The sequence below is a fragment of the Euphorbia lathyris genome, chromosome 1 (genome assembly GCF_963576675.1).
Source record: "Euphorbia lathyris chromosome 1, ddEupLath1.1, whole genome shotgun sequence".
Lineage (NCBI taxonomy): Eukaryota > Viridiplantae > Streptophyta > Magnoliopsida > Malpighiales > Euphorbiaceae > Euphorbia > Euphorbia lathyris.
The window spans coordinates 102,980,308-102,990,220 of record NC_088910.1 but is presented as its reverse complement, the minus strand read 5'-3'; positions in this window follow the sequence as shown (position 1 = coordinate 102,990,220).

The window sequence follows — 9,913 nt, the reverse complement described above, 5'->3', positions numbered from 1 at the left end:
TTTTCTCCTTCCTGGGACAGTGCGTCCACTACACGTGTCATTCATCCATTGGCATCGAATAGTGTGCTCATTAATGCAGATGTTTATGACGGCGCGCGGAAGCTCAAAAGCCCTAAAGGACTTTAAGGGCATTTTGGGGGGGGGGGGCTTCTGACAACATAGAGATATTATCCCAAGGACTAAAAGGGATATTCACCTCAAGAACGCCGCGTATTGATCCCCAAAGGGGAGCCGGAAGGCGGATCTCCACGGATCTACTCGGAGAGATCCGCTGGCGGACCTATGAGGCGAATCTCTTCATTCACCTGATTCGCCACTGTAACGGCTGGTCGCCGACTCGGCCATAAAGATCATTAATAAGTTATCAATTAGCTAACCGTCAGGTTAAAGATAACTTGTAACCGCCATTAATGAAGCATTAATGGAGGCTTTCTAGTTGCCTGAAGGTTACGACTTCCTAGCTATATATAGCCTGATTCCCTAGGCTATCAATGTACACATTCTCACAACCTTTGTCAATTCAGTTTGTTTCCTTGATTCACTTTACTGACTTTGGCATTGGAGCTTCCCCCCGTCGAACCCAACGACGCCCCCACAGGGACGGACGTTGATCAGAATTTCACTACTTGTTATCACGATCCTAGGAAAAGATGCCCCGCATCAAGCTGTATATTATAAACTTACTATTAAACAAAAGAATATTAAACTTGAAATTTAAGAAAACAATTAATTCCACTCATTTAAAAAAAATATGATAAATGCCATAGAATTTACCCAAGAATGAAAATTTATTTGGCCTTCCTTCACTAAGCTCTTTGTCACAACTGCCAATAATGCAAATAACATTACTTTGGTAATGGATCTTAAAATTTCAACATCGCCCTCTACTTATTGCTTGAATTTCCTCAATGGAATATACAAATTACAAAACATGGCCTAAGAAATTGTGAGTAGAAACATATAGTGAAATAATTAAAATAACAAATACACAAAATTTTCAAATATTGAAAATATTCATCTATAACGCATAAAAATTGAAAACTAAAATCCAAACACCTTGATTAGGTCTATAAATAAAAGAAATCAACAACTTCAAATGTGAAAGATAGGAAACTTGTTTTTCAGATATGGATTGGATTTGAGCTTTATGTAACATAGCAAAAAAAAAAAAAAAAAATTATAAACAAAATACATATAAAAAGCAGATAACTAATTAATGCTATAACAGTTAACAATAATAGTAATTAATTTCTTTTTCTTGTTTTGTTTGGGTTTTCACCCCTCGTCCGATTACTTAAAAAAAATATAATTTATAATTTCTTATAAATAAATATTATTAATTAAAATGAATATTTTGATTTGAGGAGAGGAAATAAGAAAATGGAGATGGATAAGCAAAACTCATCAATAGTATATGTGATTGAAGTAGTAGTAATAAATAAATAAAACAAAATATTAATTATCTGTATAAAATTGAATTAATAGGTGTGGTAATGGAAGAGTAGTTGGTGGGTGGTGATTTGATTGGATTAGTAGTCACATGGAGATTATTGGATACACTCTCTCATTTCGAATTTATTCTAATTTCCTCTCCTAATCATATTATTCTTTTATTTTTTAATATTTTATGAACTATTTTTTTTTAATTGAAATATTTTATGAACTATTAATTTATAATATCTTTTATATATATAATAATAAATTCAATTTATAACCAAACCTAAACTATTATTAAGAATAATATAAATTAAATCCATGAAAATAGTCAATGAAATGTTTTCTTATTTGTTTAATATGGGTAAAGAAAATAAAATTACATGGATAAAAATATAATTGATTAAAGTTAATTTGAGTAGTAATAATTTTGAGTTATTTAAATTAGAGATTTTAAGTTCTACTACCAACTATAGAATTAATTTACTTTACTGAAATGAAAATCTCTTATGAATTTTTTACTTGTCGACGAAGATTTTAAAATAAAAAAAGTTTAAAAATTAAAATAGTGGTAAGGACTAAATTTTGCTAAAAGAATAAAGTAATCATACCAAAATTTGAAGGAGAGGAGCTTAAATAATAATAAATAATAATACTGCCAAGTAAAATAGCTAAATATGCTATTTGGAGTGGGCTACTTTCACTCGACTAATGAGTGGAGCCAGTCATGTTGAAACACATTTCCACAGGATTTTGATTTGATAAAATTAATTAAGTGAAATTAAATATTCTACAACATACTAAGTTTAAATACTTTGATTTATTGTTACTAATGTGTTTGTTCAATGTTGAGTTTATAATTTATTATAAGACATAAAGATCATAAGGCTCAAGCCATATATGGAAGTCAAGGCCCAAGTCAAACAAGCCCAAGATCACTCAGCCCGCGTATTTCAAAACGCTGCCGTTGAAGTAATGAAATGCATGCTGAGCAAAGAAGGATCCAGAAGATCCACGTAGACAACTTCGGCTAGAAGCTGCTGAGTTGTCTCGACAAAACGTACAAGACAGCCGCTGACCACAAGACAGCTTCCAGACAAAGTATTTCCTCTTTTAGTAAAGATCAGAAGACGCAGCAAGCTGTCTGGTTGACGTTACCTAAAATGGAGGAACATACTGTCACACTGACCGAAGAACAGAAGATGCTGGAATCTGATTGGCCAAGAGAACTGCTGACAGACTGAGTGAAAATGACCTGTAGCCGTTTCCCTCCAACGGTTATTTAGAAATTCGAAATAACCAGAAGCTCTCACAACTCTCTATAAATAGAGCATTCAGAATCCACATTCAACAGAGAAGTTTGAGCTAAAGCCGTTACGCTGACCAAACGTGTATAAAAGTTCTCCATCAAAAGCAAAGCAAATTCTTACACTACAAGCTTATTCATTTGTGTAAAAGTCTAGAGTGATTGATCCTCAATCATCTAAGGTGTTCTAGCAATTGTTGTTTAGGACAAATCTTAATCATTTCTAGGAATAGAAAGGAGAAGCTAAGTACTCGGTTTTAGTACTTAGTGAATTAGAATAGAAGTGAGTAGAGGTATAGAGGAAGGTACTCTTGTTATACTCAGCTTCTGACTTGTAAAGGGTTTTCGAGTCTCTACCTTTAAAGAGCTCAGTAGTGAATTGGAAATCTCAGAACGTGTTCCGGGGACAGGACGTAGGCTTAGAAGAAGCCGAACCTGGATAACTCCGCTGAGTGAAGTATTTCTAACCCTTAACTCCTTAATATATTGCTTGCTTAAAACAAACAAAAACTGACCAAGTAAAAGAGGTCAAGCTGAGTTGTGCACTACCAACGAGTTAGTTCAGGAATAGACTCTAAGTGCTATTTCCTGACCTAAGCAACGAAGCTGACCTAGTCACTAGTTGACTAAGCCAGTGTCTTGCTGATTGCTAAGTGCCGCTGTTACATAATCTTTTCTCAAAGGAAAGAAATCTGTCCTAATCATTTTAAAAAGGTAAAATAGTTCCTAACCCCCCCTTGGAACTATATTTGCAACCTTACAAGGGACCAACAAGTGGTATCAGAGCTTAAAAGCTCATTACTAAAGGTCTAACAACCTTGAGTTGATCCATACCATGGGTGAAAACAGCACTCGGTTTCTCCCTGGAAACCAGACAACTCAGATATTACCTGAGGGGCTGTCCATTACTAGGCCTCCCCTATTCTTCGGGTCAAACTATACCTTTTGGAAGAATAGGATGAAGAACTTCATTCAAGCTACAAACATGAGTGCCTGGCTATCTATAGTCCAAGGCCCATTTGTACCTGTGAAAGTTGTTGCTGGCCAGTCAGTTGTTAAAGCTGAGATTGAATGGACAGAGGATGATCTCAAGAAGCTTCAAAACCATGCTTCGGCTATCAATATGCTTCACTGTGCGCTCGATGCTGCAGAATATAACAAAATCTCAGGTTGTGAGTCGGCACAAGAGATCTGGAAGAAGCTGGAAGTCACCTACGAGGGAACAAACAAAGTAAAAGAATCCAAGGTGAATCAGCAGATGAGACTGTACGAGCTGTTCGAGATGAACAATGATGAGGGCATTTCAGACATGAACGCAAGGTTCACCAACATCATTAATGAGCTCAAGAGACTTGGGAAAATCTTCACTGAGGAAGAACAAGTCAAAAAGATACTCAGGAGTCTTCCAAAAGACTGGCAAGCAAAGAAGACAGCAGTTGAGGAAGCTCAGGATTTAACCACCTACAAATATGACGAACTCATCGGTTCATTGCTGACCCATGAGATATCCATGAAAAACTTTGAGGTGAAGGAAAAATCTGATGACAAGAAGCAGAAGTCACTTGTCATGAAGGCTGACTCCACTGACGGGAGTTCAACTGATGATGAGGAGATGGCCATGTTCACAAGAAAGATGAAGAGGCTGTTCAGGAAGAACGACAAATATTCTAAAAAACCTTACAAAAGGTTTGATAAGTATAAGGCTGACTCAAGCGACAGCAAATATAGAAAGGACAGCTCAAAGCCCATTACATGCTTTGAGTGCCATCAAGCTGGCCATATTAAGTCGAACTGCCCCACGCTGAGGAAAGATAAGAAGAGTGGGAAGAAGGCAATGGTGGCAACATGGAGTGACAGTGATGATTCTTCATCAACTGAAGCTGAGGCCACAAAGTCAGCAAAGATATGTTTCATGGCTGACGAACTTGCTGAACCATGTATTTCTGAGCATGCTGACCAATCTGATGAGTCAGATAATGAAAAGCAATCTAATGAGGTAATCTCACTCTCTCAACTCAGAAATGAAATGGGTAATGCCCTAAGTGATCTTTATACACTTGTCAAAAAGTGTAACAAGAAGATTAAGTCACTCAGCCGGCACTGTGATGAGGTGGAAGAGGTCAAACTGAGTGACCTCAGATACCTTCTTCAAGACAACTCAGTTTTACATGAAAATATGAAAATCATTCATGAGTCTGTCTCTGAAGTCTAGTCAGTTTCCAAGAAACTGAGGAAGGATGTCACAACCATTCAGAACCAATTAAAGGTTCCAAACAAAAACAATTTTCCTCTGAGAACTCAGTATCAAGGTACTCAGTACCAAGGTACTCAGCAGAGTCGAAATCCCCAGCGAAGAGTCCAGTGTGACTTTTGTGGGAAGTTAGGACACACCACTAAGGTGTGCTGGCACGTTTAGCACTGGGGTGCTGACAAGTCAGTAAAGAATCCTAAACAGAAAGTCAGTTGTGACTTCTGTGGAAAAAGTGGCCATGCTATCAATATATGTAGCCACAAAATAAAATATGATGCTTTACCTGTTGAACCTAACAAGTCAGGACCCAAAAAGAATTGGGTACCTAAAGGAAACTGATCACAATGCAGGTAAGCCTGAGATGTGCCGAGAAGTAAAAAATGTGGTATATTGACAGCGCATGCTCAAGGCATATGACGGGTGATGAAACTCAATTCATCACGTTTGAACGTAAACGAGGAGGAAGCGTAAGTTTTGGAGACAACAGAAAGGGCTACTCAACAAACAGCAAAGCATACAAAGTTTTTAATAAAAGAACTCAAGTATTAGAAGAATCTATACATGTGCAATTCGATGAAACTGACCCTGCAGGAAGATACCAACCGCTGATAGAAGATGAACCAAACTCAGCAACCGCTGGTCAAGAACCAGCTACTGAGTCCTTCACAAAACGGCTGACCAAGAGTAAGAGTGAACCTAAGATTACTTTCACTAACCCATCTACTTCTACAGAGAATGTTGAAACACAAATAGAACAAGACACGAATCTACCCAAGGAGATAAGAGTCCCAAGAGGGCATTCAGAAAATGCAATTCTTGACTCAGCTGGAAATACGCTGATGACAAGGAATCAACTAAGGAAGTATCTCGGCAATGTAGCTTTCGTCTCAGTTCAGGAGCCGAAGAACTTTGCCGAAGCTGAGCATGACGAATTCTGGATGAATGCCATGCAAGAGGAACTCAACCAATTCAGGAGGAATAATGTATGGGAGCTAGTGCCACATCCAAGGAGCCAAAAGACCATTGGAACGAGATGGGTCTTCAGGAACAAGCTGGATGAACAAGGAAACGTAGTCAGAAACAAGGCAAGACTTGTAGCTCAGGGCTACAGTCAGCAAGAAGGTATTGACTACGGTGAGACCTTTGCCCCAGTGGCAAGGCTAGAAGCAATTAGGATTTTATGTGCATATGCATCTTATATGAATTTTAAACTGTTTCAAATGGATGTTAAAAGTGCATTTCTTAATGGAGTAATAAACGAGGAGGTCTATGTCAATCAGCCTCCAGGGTTTGAGGATTCTAAGTTCCTAAACCACGTTTACAAACTCAAAAAGGCTCTGTATGGTCTCAAGCAAGCACCACGTGCTTGGTATGAGAGGCTGACCAACTTCTTACTGACTAGAAATTATGTCAGAGGTCAAGCTGATACAACCTTATTCATTAAGAGAAAGGGTAAAGATACCCTGCTGGCACAAATATATGTAGATGACATCATATTTGGTGCTACTAATGAATCTATGTGCAAGGAATTTAGCAAGCAAATGCAGACTGAATTCGAAATGTCAATGATGGAAGAACTCAACTTCTTCCTTGGACTTCAAATTAAACAAGGAAAGAATGACATATTCATCAGTCAAGCTAAATATGCCAAAGAGATATTGAAGAAATATGAACTAGAACATTGTAAGCCAATATCCACTCCTATGGGCACTGACACTGTCCTCTGTGCTGATGAGAATGGTAAGTCAGTAGACATCAAGTTGTACAGAGGTATGATTGGCTCTTTACTTTACTTAACAACAAGTAGGCCGGACATTCAGTTCTCAGTATGTTATTGTGCTAGATATCAGGCTAACCCTAAGGAATCCCATTACATAGCTATAAAAAGGATCCTTAGATATTTGCAAAGCTCAGTAAATGCAGGTTTGTGGTATCCAAATACTCATGACTTTACACTCATTGGATACACTGACGCTGACTATGGATAGGACAAGCTCGAAAGAAAAAGCACCTCTGGAGGATGCCATTTCCTAGGAAGCTGTCTTGTATCTTGGTTCAGCAAGAAGCAGGCGTCAGTAGCCCTGTCCACAACTGAAGCTGAGTACATTGATGCTGGAAGCTGTGTTGCTCAAGTCCTATGGATTAAGCAACATCTTGAAGATTATGGTGTTCAAACAAAGACAATTGAAGTCAAATGCGACAACAAAAGTGCAATTGACCTCTCAAAGAACCCAATTCAGCACAGCAGGATGAAGCATGTCAGCATAAGACATCACTTCATCAGAGATCATGTACTCAAGAAAGAAATTAAGCTGACTTATGTGCCAACAGATGAGCAGCTTGCTGATATCTTTACAAAGCCTCTAGCACGAGAGCAATTCAGCATACTGAGAGAAGCCATTGGTATGTTTAATCCACTGTCTTAAAATTCCTAAGTAAAAATGTGATATGATGCATGCTGAATGAGTGATACCATGCTGAGTGCCTAAAGATTTTCATTCAAAATCACATGCCCAGAAATAAATGCACATTGAGTGAGTTATCTCATGCCGAGTAACTAATCTCTATAACTATCCGTTGAACAAAACTGACTACTCAGAATATGAAACGTTTATAACAACACACGCTGAGTAAAAGTAATTATTAGCATTTAATGCCACCACACGCGTAATGACACCTGTACTGCGCATGCGCCGAATACGTCTTAAAGTGTCATAAATGTCAGGGTTTCTTCCGATTGGACAACCCAAGGGCAAAATCGACCTAAATTCAAACGGAAACCTAAGTTAAAAAATCTATAAATAGTGGGTATTTCCCCACTACCTTCTCTCTACGCGTACTGAACTTTAGAAAGCTTCAGAAATTTCCTTTAGCACTTAAGAACTTCAGAACTTCAAAAATGTCCTATAGCAAAAGTACCTTCTCTCCAACCCTCAAAACCACTAATCAGGCTGGTCCTTCAACTAGCATGATAAGAAGGATGATTAAGGTACACTCTTGGGCCAAGAATCAAGAAGTACTAAGGAGCCGATACTTTCCTTCTGGTTTCGTCTCTTCTGAGAAACCATTCTGTGAATGGATCGAAAAGAACAAATGGAAAGGTCTCTTCTCTCTTTCCGGACAAACCTATCCCACGATAATGAGAGAATTCTTCTCCAACCTGCACGTTGATGCAGATGACTCTGACTACTTAGAGACCACAGTTAAAGGTCAAAAGATATTGATAACTCCTGATTATCTAGCAACACTGCTAGATATACCAAACACAGGGATCCAGTTCAGGACAACAAAGGAGCCAATACCAAAAGCCATCGCAGAAAAGATGAAGGGGTTCTGTAAACCCAGAGACCACAAAGGAGAAGTACCCAGCACCTGCATGGGCAAAAATCAGAAGATGGTCCACTTCATGCTGACCAACTTCATCTTTCCTAAACTCAGCTCACCCTCATCCGCCTCCAACTTTGAACAATGTTTCATCTGGCATATGCTGACCAGCACTCCATTCAATCTTCCTGTCTTTTTGGTCGGAGCTTTTCAACGAAGTGGAAGGAAGCTCCGTTTGGGTTATCTCATCACAAAGATAATACAGGACAAGAATATAAAGACTATATGTGAAATAAGTTCATTAGGAAATGTTATCACTGCAGGTCTGTTGAATGGACTATCACATAGTCAACCCTTGAAAGGATATGACGGAAATGGAAACACCGAGAAGGAGGATATTATGGCTGAGATTGAGCAAGCCATTGGAGAAATGGAAAATCTAACAGATCTGGAGCAGTCTTCTGAAACTGCTCAATCTGATGAGGGTACAGAACCAACAAATGAACCTAAAACTGAGTATACTTCTACTGTGCCATCTGAGATTGCTCAAGCTGAGAAGGAGAAGAAAAAGGGAAGCTGCTCGAAGGATATTCGTACTGTCCCAAGAAAAGTAAGGCTAATGCAAAGAAACAAGAAGAAAGCTGATCAGGAAATAGCTGAGTCAGCTCAGAAGAAAATGAGAACAGCAGGAGATATGGATAAGGAAGAAGAAACTGTTCTTGAGCCCAACATCACTCAAGAGGATTCTCCACAAAAACAAGCCTCTGTTACTCAAAATGAGAAACAAGCCAAAAACCCTGCTAGTCCAAAAGAAGCTCAAATTCCACCTCCAACTCAATACCAGAGCAACTCAGCACCTGAAGTCAACACACCCCATAGTCCTGTTGCTACTCAAGGCACTCAGTGCGAGCCCACTCTTACCCAATTTGCACACCTAGGTGCTACTGAATCAGGACGGCGTGTCATTGCCTCAGCTCACACTCTGCTTAAAGAACAAGTTCATCCTCCACCAAACCATAACCATTCCACTCAAGATCAGTCCTCTCATCCATCTGTAACTCACCAAATTCTGCGTGAAATCCATGACCTGATCAACCACTTCTCTTCGGTTCAGGCGCAGCAACCAACCCAAACTCAAATGACCAAAATGACCGAACTCATGTTGACTATGGTCAATCACATAAATTCTTTGGAGGGTCAAATTCGTCTGCTGCAAGAACTCACCAAGTCCACTGCCCCTACCGGGAATTTGCCTACTGTTGATGCTGGCAAAATGGGGGAGAAAAGTGGCAATTCAGGAGAAGGAACTCAAAGTTAGAAGTTAGGAAGTTAGGAATTCCCTATGTATGTCTTTTTATTTTTATTTTTATTCAAGCAATTCAATATGCCTAACTTCTTTTGTTATTCATCCTTTCAAATGCTAAGTATTATCTGAATGCATGCTGCGTAGAAATTAATGTTTGAACCTGTCTAAACTAAACCATTGAACAAATAAATTACTCAGCGCTCTGTCACTATACATTACTTCCGCTGAATACTGAGTAAAATAGAATATGTCCCATAAGCTGACCTATACCTGAAAACTGATCTTAGACTTA